The sequence below is a fragment of the Pogona vitticeps genome, chromosome 4, assembly GCF_051106095.1.
Source record: "Pogona vitticeps strain Pit_001003342236 chromosome 4, PviZW2.1, whole genome shotgun sequence".
NCBI classification, from domain to species: domain Eukaryota; kingdom Metazoa; phylum Chordata; class Lepidosauria; order Squamata; family Agamidae; genus Pogona; species Pogona vitticeps.
This window is the reverse complement of record NC_135786.1, coordinates 169172933-169194553: the sequence shown is the minus strand read 5'-3', so window position 1 is coordinate 169194553 and position 21621 is coordinate 169172933. Positions and strand designations below refer to the sequence as shown.

The 21621-nt window shown below is 43.3% G+C and overlaps 2 long non-coding RNA genes across 2 annotated transcripts in view; both read right to left on the bottom strand.

Annotated features, from left to right (window-relative positions):
• The window catches only part of LOC144589239 (uncharacterized), a 701357-nt gene that overhangs the window by 14480 nt on the left and 665256 nt on the right, over positions 1–21621 (bottom strand). The gene's annotated exons all lie outside the window — the stretch shown is intronic.
• Positions 7057–16195, bottom strand: LOC144589242 (uncharacterized). The gene is made up of 2 exons (XR_013545267.1): positions 15901–16195; positions 7057–11928 (listed from the first exon to the last, which is right to left on the bottom strand). It is a non-coding gene; the product is annotated as an uncharacterized LOC144589242 (long non-coding RNA).

Here is a 21621-nt window from a genome sequence, read left to right as displayed (position 1 = left end):
GGCGTTGCAAACCAAGAAATGAATTAAAATAGGCATCAGCTGTCTTAAAACTTTTCTAAAGTTTTTTGAAAAGTGATGTTAATTACTAGCTGCAGCCTTCTGCATATGTTTAACTGGGAGTCAATCTTATTCAATACAATAGGACAACTTCAAAATATGCATGCATAGGAGTGCATCATTAGGCTTTTGAATCAGTGTTCTTAAACATGAAATTGGATTGGGCCCAATTTCAGCTACACAATCCATAATCACATAATGATACTTTCTAACGTAACACATCCCTTGCATTAAAAAAAAAAAGAAAAGGAAAAAAGCACAACCCTTTAATCCAGTGGTTCCCAGGCAAACCAGATGTTCTTAGACTGCAATTCCCAGAAAACTCAGCCAGCACAGCTGGTAGTGAAGGCTTCTGGGAATTGCAGTCCAAGAAAACCAAGGTTGGGAACCACTGCTGTAGTCCATCATTCACTATTGGAGACTTGGGGACATTAGTGGGATGGGAATGGAAAACTGACCCCTATTTCTAAGAACTGAAACTATCACAGACAGAGATTCCCAGAAATGATCTCACAGACGCACCCCACCCAGAGATGTACAGGAGTGCTCACTTCATCAAAATACAACCTTGCACGACCACTCAGAGTTCCACCTTGTCACTTACACTGTTTAAGAGCTACATGAGTTTAGTACCACCAGTTCTCTGGGGGCACTCAGCTCCATCTCTCTGCTTATGAAAGTTAGGCATTTCCCTCTTCCAGTCATTAACATCTGCTTCTAGCTTGAAATGCCCAATTTTTTTTGTGGTAGCCACTTGGGGGGGGGGAACCCTGCTTCCAGAAGTGTACTGCACACCTAAGGTTCATGCACCAACCGCATCCATTCATGGTAATACATCATTTGGAATACTATAATGCATCCTATGTGGGCTGTCTTTGAAAACTTTGCATTTACCCTCATCCAGAATATTGCAGCCCAGCTACTGACTGGGACAGTTATAGTACTCATGCTACTCTCTTGTTACAGTATCCTAATGGCTATTGAATAGTTTTTCCAGACACAATCCACAGTGCTGGTTGGCTGCTTTAAAGCACTTTCCAGTTTGAGACCAGGCTACTGAATATCCTCATTTTCCCAGATGAGCTTCCCTGCACATTGGGATCATAGGGAGAGGCCCTCCTTTCTGCCTGGCTGCTCTCAGAGACATAGTGACATGGAGGGGAGAATGTGAAAGAAGTCCTTCTTGGTGGCTGTTTCCAGAAATCTACTACTAAAGGAAGCTGTTAGTGTCCTTCCACTTTCAAAGGCTTTTGAATGGTGGCTTGTCAGTTACCAAAATAGTTGTTAATTCATTTGTTTCTTAATTTTAATTGTATATTTTAAACTTGTTTGCTGTTGTGCTTTGACTGGGTTTTTGTTTATTTTCTTTTTAATTTCATTCATTTCATTTTGTATTCTATTGCTGATGGTCATCCATTGAATGCCATTGGTACTGGGGAATTGTGGCATAATTTTGATTAAATATATATCTTAAAATGTGGTAGACATGGAGAGAAGTGGTGGACTTCCCTAGCTAAAGGGACAGTCAGCTGAGCAGCTCAATATATTTGTTGGACCAAGACTGCTTGGCTTTTATTTTAGTTTTGTTTTCAAATAGCTCAGCCAAACCACTGACTGCCAGGAGACACTTCAGCAATTGCCCCTGTACAGATCAACTAAATCAATGGCTTCAAGGAAAGAGGATGAGTGTCCCATTCACATTGTGCAAGAGTTGGATTGTGACTAAGCAACTGCCAAAACAAACAAACACACAAACTGTAAAGGCAGAGAAGCAAAATATGTATGATTGCAGCTCAGTCCTTACTTCTTTACCGCACTGACCCTTGGGCCACAGCATCACACTGCCAAATGTTTAAAACATTTGGAATGGCTGTTGGAACAGCTTTCTGCCAGCTTTGCAACAGTCATGGATTCCTTTTCTGATCATCTTGCTATCACCAAGGCTGTTTGAAATTGCCTGCCTGCCAAGGCAATTCAAGTCAGAGCATCAAATTTGTACCAGAACAAATCCACAGACCCTAAGGGCTCGTTCTCTTCCTTCAGCTTTTACTCTGAACCCTTTATGTGAGTGGTGATCAAAACTCTCCACTACAATGACCCCAGATGCCCTTCCTTCCTTCCTTCCTTCCTTCCTTCCTTCCTTCCTTCCTTCCTTCCTTCCTTCCTTCCTTCCTTCCTTCCTCCCTCCCTCCCTCCCTCCCTTCCTTCCTTCCTTCCTTCCTTCCCTCCCTCCCTCCCTCCCTCCCTCCTTCCTTCCTCCCTCCCTCCCTCCCTCCCTCCTTCCTTCCTCCCTCCCTCCCTCCCTCCCTCCCTCCCTCCCTCCTTCCTTCCTTCCTTCCTTCCTTCCTTCCTTCCTTCCTTCCTTCCTTCCTTCCTCCCTCCCTCCCTCCCTCCTTCCTTCCTCCCTCCCTCCCTCCCTCCCTCCCTCCCTCCCTCCTTCCTTCCTTCCTTCCTTCCTTCCTTCCTTCCTTCCTTCCTTCCTTCCTTCCTTCCTTCCTTCCTTCCTTCCTTCCTTCCTTCTCTATTTTTATTCCCACACTAGCTTATGTAAGACAGTCCCTGGCCATAGAAATGCAATTACAAACAGAGATACTGATGTTGGAAACTAGAGGACTCAAAGAGTTGTAGTCCACAAAAGTAACTTTTCCAAGCTCAAGAAATGACAGGAAACAAAAGGGAATAGAGTTGAAGATGATAAAGGAAGAAATAAAAGTTTTTTTTTCCCCCAGCAGAGCTGGTGGAATTATTTTGTTTTCCAAGATGTCTCCTTCTGTTACAGCTCACGGAAACAGTTAAGGGAGAGGTTTGCATTTCATTGGGGACCAAGTCCCCTTTCCCAAGATCCATGCTTTCCTTAAGGAATAGAAGAATGTCTTAAATGAGATGGCCTCTCACTTGAAGCCTGTCCCTCCTCCTTTTGTTAGAGCTCTTCCTTGTCTTTCTAAGCATACAATAAAACCATAAGGCATTCAATCGAAGGTAAAGCCCATCAGATTATGGGCCTTTAAACCAGGCCCCTTTGAACTAAGATTTCTGGAATCCATATTTTTAGAGGTTGGGCTACCCTGACATGAATCAAACCTCCCTGACAGACACAACAGAGATCTATAGCCTCGCAGCCACCCATCAGCACAGGCAAAAATCTTGGAATGAATTTTCAAAGAGGTGGAAGTACAAGCTTCAAGCCAGAGCCTGTCTCCTTCAAGGCCTTCTACTATTCCTTAAGGAAGTGGTGGATCTTAGGGAAGGGGCCTTGGTCCTGGAGAAGATACAAAACGTTTCTGCCCAGTCTGGGTTTCCTTGTATGCTTTGAGCTTTCCATGGTGCTGCCTTTTGTTAAAGACTGGGACAAAAGTAGCCAGAGGAAAGTTTTGGATAAGTAGCAGTAGGCAGAGTATATTCAAGGACATGAAACCTCAAATCACAAAACTTGGATAGTCATTTGTGATTTTGGTGATACAAAAACAGAACATTGTTCTTACTACTAAATACTCTTTCATCATTTCTTCCACTGCCTTGATGGTCCTGAGCACACATACACACAGCTTCTATAGGCAAAAGGCTTAGACCTTTTTTAAACATTTGGCAGTGTGATCCTGTGGCCCAAACACATACTGACAGGCAGAATTCAGAGGATGCAATCAGACAGAGATTTTGCCCATGTTTTGGACCACTTTTGGCATGCAAGTTTAATCTATTTTCCAGCAAATGCACAGAAAATCGCAAACCAGTCCAACCCTGTTTTGTGCCCATCTGGACCTTTTCAGTTCAGCAGCTGGGCTGTTCTTTATTTTTTTAACTGAGCTGGAGCAATGGGGACCAGTTTGTATGCACATGAAAGGTCACACCCAATGAAGCAACCCTTTTTCATTATGATTGAACCTGATCTTGTGTCCCTGTCTGATTGTATCCAGAGTTTCTTATTGTTTCAGTGAGCTGCTCTGATCAAGTTAAAGGATAATAACAGTAGTATTGTCAGATTATTAGTTTGAAATCCTTGCAACAGGATCTCAAAATGGTCGTTGCACAGAATTCTCATACTGAGGGGCTGGCTAAGACATTGTGCTACCTGGGACAGAGTGGCAAGGTGAAGATACACAGTACCCTAAGCCACATAAGTTTGTTTCCCACATACACATTGTTTCCCACATTTATGTGAAGCAAAAAAAAATCTAGCAAGTGCCTTGCCATTCCTGGTAGTGTATCTCCAATAAGAAGAAGAAACGAAAGAATGTGAGGGCTTAGCAATCAAGCTCAGCTACCTGAGGCAACCATCTAATTCTGCCTAATGGAAAAACTGGCACTGAGGGGGAGGCAGGGGGTGCCCGGCCAGTGAAGAGAATTGCTAAGGCTCCAAAGAGAGCCAAATGGAAAGAAGCATGAGATGATACAGAAGGTAAGTGGACACATTTCCATCTTCCTGAAGTCATGTCCTACATAAGAGATACTTTCAAACCAACACCATAGCTTTCACTTCTATATTTAGTACCATCCTGCTTTGTATAGCTGTTTTGTCTAGAAAATGTGCTGTGGTGGACCACAGCTGCCATGCTCTACAATAATTTCCTTTTCTCATGTCAGGGAACAATGACCTCAAGGTGACACTGGGAAAGGTTGGGGAAAATGGTAGATGTGATGCCTACTACTTTAACATCCATACTACATTAACATTATCATCAGCAGTGCTGGTATTTGGAGTATTGTCAAAATTCCCCCCAAAGGGCTCCTCAAAATAATGGTTGGGAATTAATCAGGAAAATTACTTGCTCCACACCCCAGCATGTTGGCATTAAGGTTATAAACAAACTTGTGAACTTGCCTATTGGGCAAAGCACTACAGAGAGCATCATTATTTGTTACCAAATAATGTCCAAGCCTTGCCCAACCATAGCTCCTAACACCCAGCCTAGCTTAAACAGGTGCAGGATTCCTGCAGTTCTTCTTTGAACTCCAAACCATCTGCCTTTTTCATTAGCACCGTTAGAGGAAGCACATTGCAATTCACCCAAAGTAACAAACGGGAAGGGAAGAAAGCCCTTTCTACCCCCCCTCACCCCCAAATTTGCTACTTTTGCCAAAGTTGCTGCTACAACAGGAAGGTGCACAGAGCAAACTTGGGGACAGAGAAGGCAGAAGAGGTAAAGCTCCAAAGGGCTCCACAATTTCAATTTGCTTTTCATCTCTTTGTTGTTTTAATTCAATAAGTAGTTTGTGTTTTAATAGCATAGTAACTTTTGCAGTTGCTTTGGTGTGCAGCACCAAATGCTTATCTTTAGTTCTGTGGTGAAAAATCACAAGAGATTTATGATGCTGGTGGATGTAACTAATAAGATTTTGGCCACTGTGTCTTAGTTATGTGTTTTTATTCATGTACTCCAGACCTGGGCAAAGTGCAGCCCGAGGGACACATACGGCCCGCGAGACGCTCCTGTACAGCCCGCCGGTCGACGCTCCAGTCTGGTGTTCAAGCACTTGTTCAAGCTCAAGACAAACCGGATTTCTCTCACTGAACAAGTTGAACATCAAAACCATTTATAGCTTTTTGTCTAAAGTTGATCAGTTGCTTATCTTTAACATACCTCAAAAAAACCTCTTTAGTATTTGTGAAGATTAACAAGTTTAAAATAAAAACAATCATAACGTCACTGTTTCATTTTATTTTTAAGTAAAGTTGGTTCGGCCCCCAAACACAGTTCAGATTTTTCATGTGGCCCCCCTATAGAAATTAATTGCACACCCCTGATGTACTCAATTGCCTTTATTTCTACCAGGTAAGGTAAAAATGCAGGATACCTGCTTTTAAGGCTGAAGGTGCCAACAATTCCCTTCAAATGGTCTAAAATTAGCTGAAAGATTAGCTTGTGCCCATCTGATCTTTGACCTTTAGAGCAGTAACTTAAAAGAGCAAACAGTGTGTGTGGTCCATGATTCCATGTGGATAAATTGGTACAATGCAGTGTTTCCTTGGCTGATGGTTCTTATGACGGTGATGAGAAGCAATAGCCTTGCAGGGGAGAGAAAAGAGAGTGACACACACAACAAGGTTAACCTGCAGCCTTTTACCTGTCAGTGAGCTGCAGTAGTTCAGTGACTGAAGAATATAAACTGTGAGGGGGAAGTAGCCCTACATAAGAGGGAGAACTTCCTTTTAAAGTAAAATAAAAAAATTTTAAATTAAAAGTCTGTGTGACCATCATGACTGGAAATGCATATGGATTTGTCGTTTAGTCGCTTAGTCATGTCCGACTCTTCGTGACCCCATGGACCAGAGCACGCCAGGCCCTCCTATCTTCCACTGCCTCCCGGAGTTGTGTCAAATTCATGTTGGTTGCTTTGATGACACTGTCCAACCATCTCATCCTCTGTCGTCCCCTTCTCCTCTTGCCCTCATACTTTCCTAACATGAAGATTCTTTCCAAGGAGTCTTCTCTTCTCATGAGATGGCCAAAGTATTGGAGCCCCAGCTTTAGGATCTGTACTTCCAGTGAGCACTCAGGGTTGATTTCCTTTAGAATTGATAGTTTGTTCTCCTTGCAGTCCAGGGGACTCTCAAGAGTCTCCTCCAGTACCACAATTCAAAAGTATCAATTCTTCGGTGGTCAGCTTTCTTTATGGTCCAGCTCTCACATCCATACATCACTACAGGGAAAACCATAGCTTTGACTATGCAGACTTTTGTTGACAAAGTGATATATCTGCTTTTTAAGATGCTGTTAAGGTTTGTCATCGCTTTCCTCCCAAGAAGCAGGCGTCTTTTAATTTCATGGCTGCTGTCTCCATCTGCAGTGATCATGGACCCCAAGAAAGTAAAATCTGTTACTGCCTCCATATCTTCCCCTTCTATTTCCCAGGAGGTGATGGGACCAGTGGCCATGATCTTAGTTTTTTTGATGTTGAGCTTCAGACCATTTTTTGCACTCTCCTCTTTCACCCTCATTACAAGGTTCCTTAATTCCTCCTCACTTTCTGCCATCAGAGTGGTATCATCTGCATATCGGAGGTTGTTGCTATTTCTTCCGGCAATCTTAATACCAGTTTGGGATTCCTCCAGTCCAGCCTTTCACATGATGGACTGGATTACTGTGCACCAAATGTATGTCAAAGGCCTAGGAAAGAATAAGGGTTCCTCTGAAAAGTGTGCATCTTTGTGCATTGGTTGCATCAGGAAAGCTTACCTGTCATAAACTGGCAAGAATCAGCTGAATGTATAAACAGGGCTAGGAAGCCTTATGCTCTCAGCAGAAGACCACTTTCCAGGCAAATCTTTTTGACAGCTTAGGTATTCACTTTAAGAGTCTGTCAAATACTTATCTGTTTAAGTATTAGTTGATTCATTAATTATTTGGTTTGAATTTTGAGTGTTTTGCAATTATTGCTCTTAATTTTAGTAATGGTAAGTAATGGGTCATTGATGCCAGGATGATTCGTAATTTCCTGACATTGTTAAGACATACAATGCAATGCATTCCTTTGCAAGTCAGTCAGTCACATTTTATCTGAGTTAGTCCCCCAAATCACATCAAAAACAGCTACAAAACATTTCAAATAGTACCTTTAAAACTGTACATAAGAAATACAATTCAGGCCCAAATACAAGAGTAGATAATGCATGTTCAGGTAATTTGGCAACCTCAGTATTACCATGTAGATTTGTCATTTAGTGAATTGTCACTCAAGGTTAGCATTATTACGTGCTATATCCTGAGACATATATATACTTGTTTTGTTGAAATTCCATGTACTTAAAAATGTTGATGTCTACTGGCTGCTTTGGGAGAGGAAGGCTAATGGTGGGTGCCGACCTTCGCCTTGGTTGGTATTTGTTGCATCTGTATCTTTCCCTTCCTTCAACGAGCTCAAGCAATGTGCATCCCCACACCATCATTCTCATAACAACAGCCTTGTGAGGTATGTCAGACTGAAGGAGAGAGCGGCTGGCCCAAAGTAACTCAGTGAATTTCACAGCTCTTTGTGCACATGAACCCAAGTCAGTCTTCCATTCTAGGGTAACCACTATACCACACTAAACCCACAGAAAACAATCCTGGTAGAGGAAACCACCTCATTAGAGCAGTGAGAGGGAAACCCCTTTCAGTCAGTCCACCATTTCAAGAAAGTCTTTATAAAAGACGGGTGCTTAAAAAGGAATGATTGAAAGCTGAGACTAGGCAAAACAGTTGGAAAACCCTATAACAATAAAAGGTTAGTATATGTATGTGTGTATGTGTGTAATTTAAGTACACATGGAGCTGGCAGATGGAGAGGGGGACCCCCTCAAGGTTGAATGCTGAGAAATGCTCTTTTAAAAACTTATCCACTGAATTACTGATCCAGACACACCAATGACATCATACTAGGATGGGGATGGTTGATAAATTTCAGGAATGCTCCAGACTGTGGAAGGATTTGGATCCACTAGGGAAATAAGCCAGTGCACTGGAATTCAGTATTACACAATGGAAGGTTATGTATTAAAGGAAAACTGATAGCACATTTAAATGGAAAGTTAATGAAAGAGAGATGGGGGACTAATAGTCTGATGGAGGCATTGGGGTGAGCAATGATAAAACCTTAAGGAATAACTGTGATAGTGAAAGGAATCACGATGATATGCAATAGTACAAACAAAGGAGGCAATTCTTGAGCAGGCATATGGAATCTATGCTAAGCTGCCATTCAAAAGAACAGTAAATTTAAAGAGAAAGCAATATTTCACTTTCAAGTGGGGAAAAAAGTATATTAGAAAAATAAGTAATATTTCCCTAGGGATTTTTCTGGGAGATAACTAACTCTGGCTTTTAAAGTAAATTATAAATAACAATTACATGCTGTCAAGTCAATTTCTAACGTATGACGATCCTTTTCAAGGTCTTCTAAGTAACAGTACCGAGAAGTGTTTACTCATTCCTTCATCTTGGGGTGCCCTAGGACTGTGCAGCTTGCCCAAGGCTACATAGGCTGGCTCTTCCCATGCAACACACAGTGAGAAATCGAACTCTCAACCTCTGGCTCTGCAGTCAGACACCTAATACACTGAGCTATTAAGGAGCAGCTTTTACAAAACATGAAAAAAGTGTTGTGTGTGTGTATATACATACAGTACACATATACATATAGATATATATACATATACATACATGCATACATATATACATACGTACAACATATATAACACGTATATACACACATATATAATACCAACATAAAGAATAATACATTGAAAAATTAAAGGAAACGTGTACAGAACTGAACTATTGTGGGCAGAAGTTCCTTCTAATAATGCAATGTTACCTAATATTACCTGCTTACCAACAGAATTGTGGATTGGATCCCAGAAAACAGAGTTCTCCTAACTCAAAGAGGGAGTTAGGAACAGGGAGTTTGAAATAGGCAAAATCTTCTCCTGACAGTAGAAATTCCCTTATGCCAACAGAAATGCGTTTATATCCCCCACATACACACTGGTTTTATAGCAGCAGAATTCCCTTCTGCTGGCTGGTTTCAGAGAAGGCTCTGTTAGCTAAGTCCTATTGGCAGAAGAACCAAAAAGAGGGTCAAGAAAGGGAAGACAAGGGGAGGAGCTCAGTCACATCAAATCCAAACTCCTCTAAGCTCATTGTCACTATGTCAGCACAACGTTAGGTCAGGCTGAGAGTAGTCTTAAATAATTTCCAGCACCTTTATGTTTGGCTTCAACACAACTTCAGCCGGCCTCATGCCAGCTCAGCTGTCCCTCTGCCATCTTCACTAGTTAGGATTGCATTCTTCATCACATTTAGAGGAAAATCTTTGAAACCAACGTTGGAAGTTAATAATGATAAATTCCAACTGATTTTGATTTCCACGCATCCATTCCAAGTATGGCTAAGTCTGGATCTAACAGTGACCTGGTGATGTTTATGTTACAAACAGAAGTAAAAGTAAACCAAAAACACAGATTTTTTAAAACTGTGACTTTTATGTTGCTTGAAATAATTATGGTAAACATTAATTTAAACGTCTATAAAAAGACATCACTTTCACACATAATAAACAATTATGTCCTAAAAGAAATGCTGCATAAAAACCTACCCATTGTTACTCAAAACCACTGCAACCTTGCTTCAGTGAGGCTACCTCCCAGCTCCCAGGTGGTTTATATCTAGGAGTGCACTGTGGCAGAGCTAAGCACCTTCTTCAAAGGTGTCCAGTATTATTGATAATTGGGCCTTAAGACTTATTGATACTTAGAAAAATAGAAGCACTCTTGATGTCATTCTCAGGACACATTATAAACATCTTTAAATATGTTGTAAACCATATCAAGTGACTGCATTTAATTTAAGTGTGACTGGAAATTTGCCTTGAATAGAGGCATCTTGAATTTGAAAAGTGGATTTTTTAAAAAAATAAAAAATAAAGCATAAGATTATGTATTATACAAAAAGAAACAAAAATATCGTTTGTAGTATCAAATCTCTTAAGGAAGAGAATGTTTGAAACTAGAATAACAGATGCTCACTGAAACTAGAATAACGGATGCTCACTGAAAATGTATATACAGTGGTGCCTCGCTTAGCGATGTTAATCCGTGCAGCAAAAATCACTGCTAAGTGATTTCATCGCTAAGCGATTTTTAAAAGCCCATAGAAATGCATTGAAACCCCTTCAATGCGTTCCTATGGGCTTAAAACTAACCTTAAAGCAAAGATCCTCCATAGGGGTGGCCATTTTCGGTGCCTCTAAAGCAAGGCAAAACAGCGTGGCCATTTTGTTTTTCCAGTGGCCATTTTGAAACCACCGATCAGCTGTGCGAAAATGGGGGCTTTGCAGTGATCGCTTCCCCGCAATCATCACAAAGTGAATTTTCCCCATAGGACCATTGCAAAGTGATCGCTCTTGCGATGGAAAAAAGTCCATCGCAAAGCAATTTCATCGCTATACGGAGCGATCACTATGCGAGGCACCACTGTATGCTTTTAGAGGGCACAAACAATTCCCAATGAACACTAACATAGTTTAATGGGAGAGTCAATGTGACTTTAAAGAGTAGAAATCTTATCCAGATTAAGAAAATGTAATGGAACATGAACTATGACAAACTAAATGGAAACTGATAGTAAGGCATGTGAATCTGAGATGCAAATTAAAACAAAAAATAGTATGACACAATATATTTGTATAAATTAGTTGCAAGACAGAAAACTAGGAAGGTCATCAAACAGCAATAGTAAGAAAGAATGTTGAACAAAGTTCTATTAGTTGGTCCTTTCTGATCTACCAATATGCCAGCATCTGTCTGTTTCAAGCCGTCCAAATCACCCATCACAGCTTTGGGGTTTCTTTTGCTACCAAACTCCAAAGAGGATAGCATTGTTAGTGAAAAGGAATGCAATGATTTTAAAGTGTTTTTTTTCCAGTTAAGGTTGTTTTGCTTTGTTTTGTATTTTTAGCTATACTTTCTTAGGTTTAATTAGATTGATGGGAAAGCAGCTAATTCTTTCCTTTTTTAAAGAAATATTCCTCATATTCCACAGTGCAGGAAACAATTGTATAAAATACAAAAACCAAGATAGCATTGCCGGCATAGTCCCAGGAAACTGATGTGAGCAGTATTAGGTTTTGTATCAGTTATCCTCTCAGTAATTCTTCCTGTTGCAGAATTTTGTTTTCTTAAATTTCTCTAGATGCACAGTAGAATTCACAGAGCATAATAGTTTCAAATCCCCTAAAGGAGCCCACCCCTTTTCTCATTAACTGGCCCTTACAGTCACAATAACTCCTTCTGAGGCATTAATAGTAGAAAGAATAAAAATGTTTCATTTACTTAGAGATGAACAGATCAAACAGCAAACTAACAGCATGGCTGCTTCCAACAGGCTTCAACAGACTCTAGAGAGGAAAAACGCAGAGCAGAGAGATTGGACTCTCTTCGAATTCAGAAGCAGGAGGAAACTATTGGTTAGTACTGGATAGATTTACAGTCAGGCCAGCCCACAAAAGTCCCTTCCAGCCACACCTACTAGAGGCTGCATGCAAGATTGTAAATACTCCAACACTTCCATCACCATTAATCCAAGAAAACTGACCATCTTGTTAATTTTGAATCATTTTTAAAAGCATACTTCTGTTGTACCAAATTATTTGAATCTGTAGTTAAATTTCTTATTTCATCTTATTATAACATTTACTGCCTCAGAGATTTCTACCCTTCAATATGTTCTTGGAACCAGGTTCCCAAACTTTTTTTTGCCCCATAGACCACTTGCCGACTTATTTGTTTTCTGTAGACCCCCCCCCCCCCCGTCTCCTGAAAGCTTTGATACAAGTCTAAACTTGCATCCCAATTTTTTTCCTCTCTGACAAGGACCCCCTGTAAGTCAGAAACTGACCCCTGGGGTCCATATATACAACTTTGGGAACCTATCTTTTCTCAATAACTGTTCAAAATGTAAACCTCTTGGCACCATCATAGGAACCAACATATACCATAGGAAACAACTGGCAGATAAGGTAAAATTTTCTAAGATCCAACCCAATAGTAAAGAGAATAGCAGTCATCTGTGCTATGCCCATCCAAACTGACCCATATTGATACTCAGCAATCACTTTTTCGGGGGGAATATGTTTTATCAAGAAAGACACTAAAGCTGGATGGCTAAAACGTAGAACTTTGAATTAGTCCACTGCTTTCACTGAGTCATCCAACTATGACTAAATCTGGATTTCAACTCAGTGGAAATTATTGGGAATTCTGAGTAAATCTGCATGCAGTGTTGATGTAAAAAAAGAAAGACAGCAAGCAAGGGAATAGTTAATAAAAATATTGCCCCAGTAGTTTTGGGGTAATATTTTTAGTATACCGAAAGATGGTTGTTGTGGGTTTTTCAGGCTCTTTGGCTGTGTTCTGAAGGTTGTTCTTCCTGACGTTTTGCCAGTCTCTGTGGGCGGCATCTTCAGAGGACAGGAGTAGGAACTCATTCCATGCTCTGTCCTACTACAGTCCTTTGAAGATGCCGGCCACAGAGACTGGCGAAACGTCAGGAAGAACAGCCTTCAGAACATGACCAAAGAGCCAAAAACACCCACAACAACCATCAGATCTCGGCCGCGAAAGCCTTCAAGAATTCATACCAAAAGATATTGGCCTGAATCCGATAGGCAGTTCTAAAGAAACGTAGGTGTTTGATCAATGGAATGTACATGGGTTGGCTTGCCATCAATAACTGACTCTGTGAATCTGCTCTGGTTGGGACTATTGACTGGTTTAAGCCCTTGGCTGAAATCCAGCTCCAACTTAGTAGGACCATAGATCTTTTTCCCTTCCTCTATCTACCTACTCCACACTCCAGAAGGCTAGCAGTCATTCCCACTTCCTAGTAAACAGAACAAGGAAATAGATCCTTCCCATGGTTATCTTCTTCTTTATCTTAAACTACTCTGTTAAAGTACAGACTGATCCTAAGCATCTTTGCTCATTCATTTGCAGCACAAATCTGTACATGTTTATTCAAAGGTAATTCCCACTGTGTTCAAGTGAGCTTACCCTCAAAGCCCCATAAGTGTGTTTAAGACTGTAGCCCTACCCATTCATTTTTTCGATTTTTGTCCTCACAGCATGCTTCTTCAGCAAATCAAGTATTAAGCTAATGAAATTCATTGCAGTGTTCATAACTAAAAACATGTACTATATGGAATGAATAACTGTGCTGACAAATAAAGGCATACAGGCAGGAATAAACTCTCTTCTTTGAACATCATAGATGAGCAGAAATTTCAGACCAGATATTTTATAATTCTATGCTGACTTTACACAGAAGCTGAAATAAACTACCATATACAAAGAATTATAAACTGAAAAGGAAAAACCTGTATTTCTTTTTCTGTCAAGGTACTACACATTTTTGGTAATATGAGTTATCCTAAACATAACATAGTTTAGGGCCTCAGCACATCTTATAACCATCTGTGAAGAGGGTTAGTTTTACCAATTTCAAGTTCTTATCCTTCTAATCAGAGTTCTTGACAGATCATGTGTTATGGTATTGTCACATGAGAACAAAATTATAACAACTCTAATGGGTTTTCAAGGGAAATTAGATATTTAAAGAGTGGTTTTAACAGTTCCACCCCATCAGTGAGTTTCCATTGCTGAGCAGGGATCTGAACCCAGGTCTCCTAAATCCTAGTCTATCACTCTATCCACTATACCCTACTGAGTATACATGATGTGCCTTACTATCCATGTACTGTAAGTCATATCAAACAATACATTTGAGACATATCAAAGAAGGCAAAACATGGGGGGGGGAGCAAAGCCACATTATATAAATTTCCACTTGGGTGCTCCATATTTTTTCCCATTTTGTAGAGTTTTTAACTCTGATGGCAGAAAGTGAGGAAGAATTAAAGAACCTTTTAATGAGGGTGAAAGAGGAGAGCAAAAAAAATGGTCTGAAGCTCAACATAAAAAAAAAACTAAGATCATGGCCACTGGTCCCATCACCTCATGGCAAACAGAAGGGGAAGATATGGAGGCCGTGGCAGATTTTACTTTCTTGGGCTCCATGATCACTGCAAGATGGTGACAGCAGCCACGAAATTAAAAGACACCTGCTTCTTGGGAGGAAAGCGATGCAAACCTAGACAGCACCTTAAACAGCAGAGACATCACCTTGCATAATCAAAACTATGGTTTTTCCAGTACTGTAGTGAGAGCTGGACCATAAAGAAGGCTGGCCACCAAAAAATTGATGCTTTTGAATTGTGGTACTGGAGGAGACTCTTGAGAGTCCCCTGGACTGCAAGGAGAACAACATGAATTTGACCCAAGTCCAGGAGGCAGTGGAAGAGAAGGGGGCCTGGCGTGCTCTGATCCATGGGGTTGGACACGACTAATGACTAAACAACAAAGCGTTTATGCTGCATAAAGATTTGAACCCATAAACGTGTACTTCATTGTTTAGCTCACTGGTTCTTAACCTTGGGTCACTCAGGAGTTTTGGACTGCAACTCCCAGAAGCCTTCACCACCAACTGCGCTGGCTGGGGTTTCTGGGAGTTGCAGTTCAAAAACATCCGAGTAACAAAGGTTAAGAACCACAGGTTTAGCTGACAAGAGAGCTTGGCACATGCACCTTGTGTTGAGCTCCCCAAGTTTTGCAGAGCACCTGCTTTAGGAGAAGAAATACATGTCCTGAATCCTATTAGACAGGCATAGCTGGCTGACCTATTTTTTTGATCTACAGAGTCCCTTCCATCTCTGCAGTTCTAAGATGATGATGATATTGGTCTCCTCATCCATTGACAACTGGCAGCTGGTGAACCTATTTTGGAGGGTGGAGAACATTTCTGCCCAGTGTGATGCCTGAAGAAGAGAGAGCCCTAGGAGGAGGGTTTGGCTGTCCTGCATGAGAGAGGTCACTGAAAGTCCACCTGACTTTCCGAGGGCTGCCTTTGGGTTTGGAAACGGCGGTGGGTTGGTGTCCTGGAAACGCCAAATTCAATTAAAATTAATTGTCTCCTGAACAAGGGATGTGTGGAGGTTTCGGCTGCGCTTGGTTGTGTTTTTTTTTTTTTCTTTCCCCACCACACCGCAGCTGCCGGGGGCGCCAGCCTTGGCCGGCCCGAGGTGTGGTGTTGTTTCAATGGCGATGGCAGTCAGAAGTAGCTGCCTGGCATCTGGGAAGTGGGGGAGAAAAGGGCGGGAGGTGAGAGGGCTCGAGCCCCGCCGCTGAAACAACAGCCCGCCTAAAAATAGGGTTGTTTTCTGTCCCAACGCTCCTGGTAACCTGGGCTCGTCATCGCCAATCCCTAAAATAAAAGTTTGGTTCTCAGCCTCTCCTGGGAACGCCTGTAAACAAACCTGAGGAGAAAAAAAAGAGAGGAGCGGGCGGGCCAAGACGGAGGCCGGGGAGGAACTGAGAGAAGGTGGCCCCCTCTCGCTTCTTGGCGGCAGCCAGAGAGAGAGAGAGAGTCGGAGGAGGCAGCGTTGGGGGCCGCCTGGGCCCAGCGAGCAGGCCCGAACATCTGGCCGTGGGGCCGGCGGCTGCGCGCTTCAGCCCAGCCGGCCAAGGTTCTTTGGCTGCCGTCCCTGCTTCTGCTGCCACCGCGGCTCGCTCCTGCTCCTGCTCCTGCTGCTGGAGCGGTGCTGCGCCGCTGCCGACGCCGCCCCCCTCTCTCCCCCCCCCGCGCCTCCCGCCCGCCCGCCGGCCGAAAAGTCCCTCGGACTTGGAATCGAGCCACGGTGGTCCAGGCAACGGCATTAAACAGGAGGCAACAGACCGGGGATTCCGTCATTTCAAGTGCAGGAGAGGGAAAGCGGGGGATGGCGCGCGCGCGCGCCGAGGTGGTGGTGGTGGTGGTGGTGGGGGAGAGAGCTGCAGAGAGAGAGAGAGAAAGAGCGCATTGACAAGAGGCCGGGAAAGGCGGCCGGCGGGGCTCGCCGCCTCCCTCAGGAGCCCGGCTGGCCGCAACTACCAGCCCCACGCCACCGCCCGCCCGCTCTTCCAACCTACCAGCCCTGGGGCTTCGGGGAGGCGGAGGAAGAAAAGGAGGCTTGGGGGCCAGGAAGAGAGGGAGGGAAAGAGGGAGGGAGCGGGAGAAGGAAATGCCATTCGCGTGTGCAGCGCACGGCCACTGCTCACCGGCGAGCGGGCGACCCATACCTGCCCAGCGCAAAATTCGGCCTCCGTGTATCTTTGTCGTGTGCATGGGGGGGACGCGTGTCTGCGACGCCTGGTCGCCAAGGGGGCACGCTTTTTTTCCCTTCAAAGAAATGGAGAGATAGGGATGGCATCGCTGACCTCCCCCCCCCCCAAGGGTGTAAAAAGAACGGGGATAGCTCAGAGACCTTTGGGTACTGTGGGCGGCATATAAGTTAAATAAAAATAAATAAATAAATAAATAAATTACGCAACAGTTCCGCTGTTGTGGCGGACCGCCCCCTGGCCGCGCGTCTAGTGGACCGGCCTGTTCACGTCCGGACCTGTGTTGCTGTGGGTATGCCTGCTCGCTGGTGAACAAAAGCCCCTCCGGGTGATCCACATACGTGCCTCTTTGCTCTACGTGGTGGATCGGACCTCGCATGCCTGCCGTTTCATGGGTGAACCGGCGACTTCCACGGAAATGTGAGCTCGGTTTGCCACATCAGATCTGTGACGATCCATTCACACGTGCAAGCCTTCACTTTAAAGTTCTAGTCAGCTCTAACTAAAGCTTTATTACGGCCACTGACGAGCAGATATATCCAGATGTGACTATAACACAAAAATACAATGAAAAGTAGCATAAGGTAGCAATAGAATATCACACGCACACAATCTGTTACAATGCAAGTAAATGAAATGACGCATCCTTAGTTTAACACGCGAGCCTTCACTTTCAAAGTTCTAGTCAGCTCGCGGACCAATTACATGTTTTCTGGTCAGAGTTCCATTTTCGCGCCCAGGAGGGAGGAATCCCCTTTATGAAACCGCCAGACACGCATTCAAACTGTGCTAGACCTTGAAGAGGAATGCTCACTGCGAATTGGTGGAGGGAAGTGACCAGTCCCATCTCTGACCCTGCTAATCGAACATGTTTCTCTAGGTAATTAAAGCTTTTTTGGTTAACATACTTTGGGCATATAATAAGAAAACTCACTGGGAAAGACGACAATACTGGGGAAAGTTGATGGCAACAGGAAAAGAGGAACATAAAATGAACTGGCTGGACAAAAAAACGCCAGAGTCTTGCATCTGCAAGAGCTGAGCTGAGCTGTCGACAACAGGTCTTCGTGGAGATCGTTAATTCGTAATAAGGTCGCCATAAACCCGCAGTGGCTTGACGGCGCGTAACAGCGGCATAGGCTCTTCCAGTTTTCTAGGTCCACTCCCTTTCTTGGAGGGGGCGGGGAAGCAAGAAACTGTCCTGCAAATTTGTGGGTCGACGGACTGGAGTTCTGCTTCTGCTTTCGCACAATATTTAAGATAGGGCGACACCGGCCCGAGGTCCTGGTTGTGATTCCTACCCTGAAACATCCGTGCAGCTAGCTATACGTCGGAGAAGGTCACTTTGCGGCGAATCTGTACACACACGTGTGGGTTCGTAATGCTTTGTCTCTGGTGTGTTTGGAGTTTGTTTCCCCCGGTGCTGCGCCTGGGTGCGAGCCTGACTCCCATCTGTACCTGGGAGAGATCGTGGCTCATATCCTCACTTTATCGCAACTAGATCTGTTTCTAATTTCTGGATATTCCGTCTGGAGAGGGAACTCCCCTCAGGCCGAAAGACAAGTGAAAATCATACTCGGAAGATCCTTTTAATAACGGCCCCCCCCAACTTCTTGCTTATGTTTCCAACCCCAACGCCTGGTACCCACAGGGGAAACCCCTTTCGTGCTTTGTTGAACCTCAAAAGTAAAACGGAGAAAACGCGTAGGAGAACGGAAAGGTCGCTCAGGCTGCCACAGAAGGGAAGCAGAGGGCTTGGCGGGCGAAGGAAGGAGGAGGTCACCAGGCACTTTGGGACGTTACCCCCCACACACACACACACACAATGAACCTGGTGAGAGTCTTCCTCGGATGATCCGCAGCTATAGAAGAACTAGCGGGATCTTAATGCAATCCCAATACAACGAGGCGCCGCGTGATGGGGGTCTCTGGGTCTCAAGCAGTTGTTGGTTCGTGGTGAGAAGGATGGGCATGTGATCGCCATTTAACTATTTTTACCTAATGGCAGCTGGAAGCCTCTATAGATACACAGCAGAAGCCTTTAGGACTCACAAGAACACAAATGGGCAGGCCATGCTGGTGAGAGATCTTCATCCCCGATAACACGCGTGTGCTCTGAACTATGGACAGGCACTCGGGAATAAATCCCCGCGGGTTGGTTCGAGATGTAATTAAGCTTTTCAAAGTGGTCCATCGAAATCAGTGGGATAAACCCCATCCCACTGATCTCGATGGGGGCACTAAATCTTGAACCAACCCGGGGACTTAGGTGAGGCTTCAGCCGAAGTTTTAAGCGTGACACCAGGATTAGTCTTTCATTCTTTACAATACTGTTTGCGCTGGATCCATCGAATCTCTACCCATGCAGACGTGCCTCTGTCCTTCGTCCTCTTTTCTTTCTCAAGACCACCGTGCCTGCCGCACTCCGTGACCCCCGACCCAGTCGGACCCTGGGCACGTAGCGCTGGCCCATTTTTCTCCAACTCCTCCACAGTCGAGAGGGGATTTTTTGTTTTGTTTTTGCTTTTGTTTTATTGTTGCTGTTGTTATTTTTTAGAGTAGAGAGAGTCTTATCCTCACGTTTGGAAAGGTGGGCACTACCCACCTAAAAGCGGAAGCTGCTTCCAGTCAAAAAGACAATAATGCTGGAAAAATTTGGAGTTAGTAGGAAAAGAAGAAGGCCAAAATATGAGACAGATTGATTCGACCAAAAAAAAAGTCACAAGGGCCTTGGATTTGCTAGACCTCAAGGGGTTGTTAGTAACAATACCTTTTGGAGGTTAATAATGCATACAGCAGAGTCTTTGACTGTGTGGATGGTGAGAAACAATGGGCTGTTCTGAAAGGAAATTGTGTGCTTCAGCACTTTATTGTCCTGATGCCTAAACTGTATTGTGGACAAAAAACCCACCCCTAGGACAGAATAAGGTGAGCCAGAATGGCTTCCTCTAGGTGTTAGACAAGGGTGTATTTTATCCCATTATATGTTCAATCCTATACTAAAAACTGGACTATATTCAATGAAGGTAATTTAAGGTATGCAGATGATGCCATCTTACCGACAGAGAACAGAAATTACTTGAAATTATTTTTAGTTAAAATGAAAGAACAAAGTGTCAAAGCAGGACTGCAGTTGAACATGAAGATGACAAAATCATGATTACAGAAGAACTACACAACTTTAACCTTGACAATGAAGAAATTGAAATTGTTAAAGATTTTGTATACTTTGGTTCAATCATGAGTCCAAATGGAGATTGTAGCCAAAAAAAAAATCAGAAGACTGAGACTCAGAAGGGGAGTGATGAAGGAACTAGAAAGATCATCAAGTGTAAGGATGTATCAGTGAAGATCGAGACCATCGTATATTTCTGATTACCATGTGTTGGTGTGAAATCTGGATAGTAAAGAAAACTGACAAGAAAAAACTGATTCATCTGAAATATGATGCTGGAGGAAAGCTTTGCAGGTACTTCCTGAAAGATGAACAAGTAGAACATATCAAGCCTGAATTATCTCTGGAGCAAAAATGTTTAAATTGAAGCTGTCCTATTTTGTGCACATCATGAGAAAGCAAGGTTAACTGGAAAACACAATAATGCTAGGAAAAGTTGATAGCAAGAGGAAAAGAGGAAGACCAAATAAGTGATGGATTAACTCTCTAAGGGATGCAATGAACTTGAGTATGCAAGAGTTGATCAGGGCTGTTGAGGACAGGACATTCTGGAGATTGCTTATTCATAGGGCTCCCATAAGTCAGAGTTGACTTGATGGCACATAACAATTCCTAGGATAGCCATAAGTTACAGGTGACTTGAGGTCAAGTAACAACCACTCCGAAACAGCAGTGGTGGAGGCATGAAGGGAACTTAGGCCATCAGACTAGGAGGCTGGGTAGTGAACTAAATGCAGTAGACTCTTCCTGTAGTGACTCTGTCTTTCACTCTCACAGGCCAAGTGGACACCAGCCAGCACTGAAGTACAGACTAGCACACACAGATACTATGAAGGTACTAGGTTTCTTTAGAAGCTTTACAAGATCCTCATAAGAAACCTCAAGACTCTATGATGAGGAAAACACACCCCACAAGTTCTTACCTACTATTTAGCATTGGTGGTTATTATGTGCCTTCAAGTCAGAGCCAACTTACAGCAACTCTAAGAGGGCTTCAAGGTAAGTGAGATATTTAAGGAGTGGTTTTACCAGTTCCACACCCTCTGGGAGTTTCCATGGCTGAGTGGGGATTTGAAAGGGCTCCTGAATCCCTAGCCTGTCACTCTACCTACTACATCACACTAGCCATCACTATTTGGTAGGTAACCATAAATGGGTGTTTGGCTGAACAAATCAAGCCTCTAGAAGTAAAAAAAAACTGAGGCTATGATACTTTGGGCATATCGGAAAATGGCAAAAGAAAATAATGCTAGAGAAAGTGGAAAGCAACAGGAAAAGAGGAAGACTGAATATGAGATGGATTGAATAAAGAGAGGAAACCACAGCCTTCACTTTGCAATATTTGAGGAGGGCTGATGGCCTAGTTCACAGGGACCCCAGAAGTCCAAGCGACCTTAGGATACACGATAACTGCGGGGAAACACCGGGCCAATACCTGATGAAACTCTTTTTTTTTCCTTTTCTAGCTGAATCAGAGAATGCAATACAGGAATTAGAGAAAGGTCTCCCACTCACCCACCCCTGTCACCTTATCTCTCCTCTTTTGTTCCAAGACAAGACACGCTTTCGTCCACTTTCAGTTACTTCTAACTCAAGCCGAGTCAGGACGCTGTGAAGTCGATTTTATTGGGCTCTCCCTCTTGAGCTGCAGATTTCAACAGACCAGAACTTCCTTTTGCCAACTCCAGGGAAGAAATTGTGC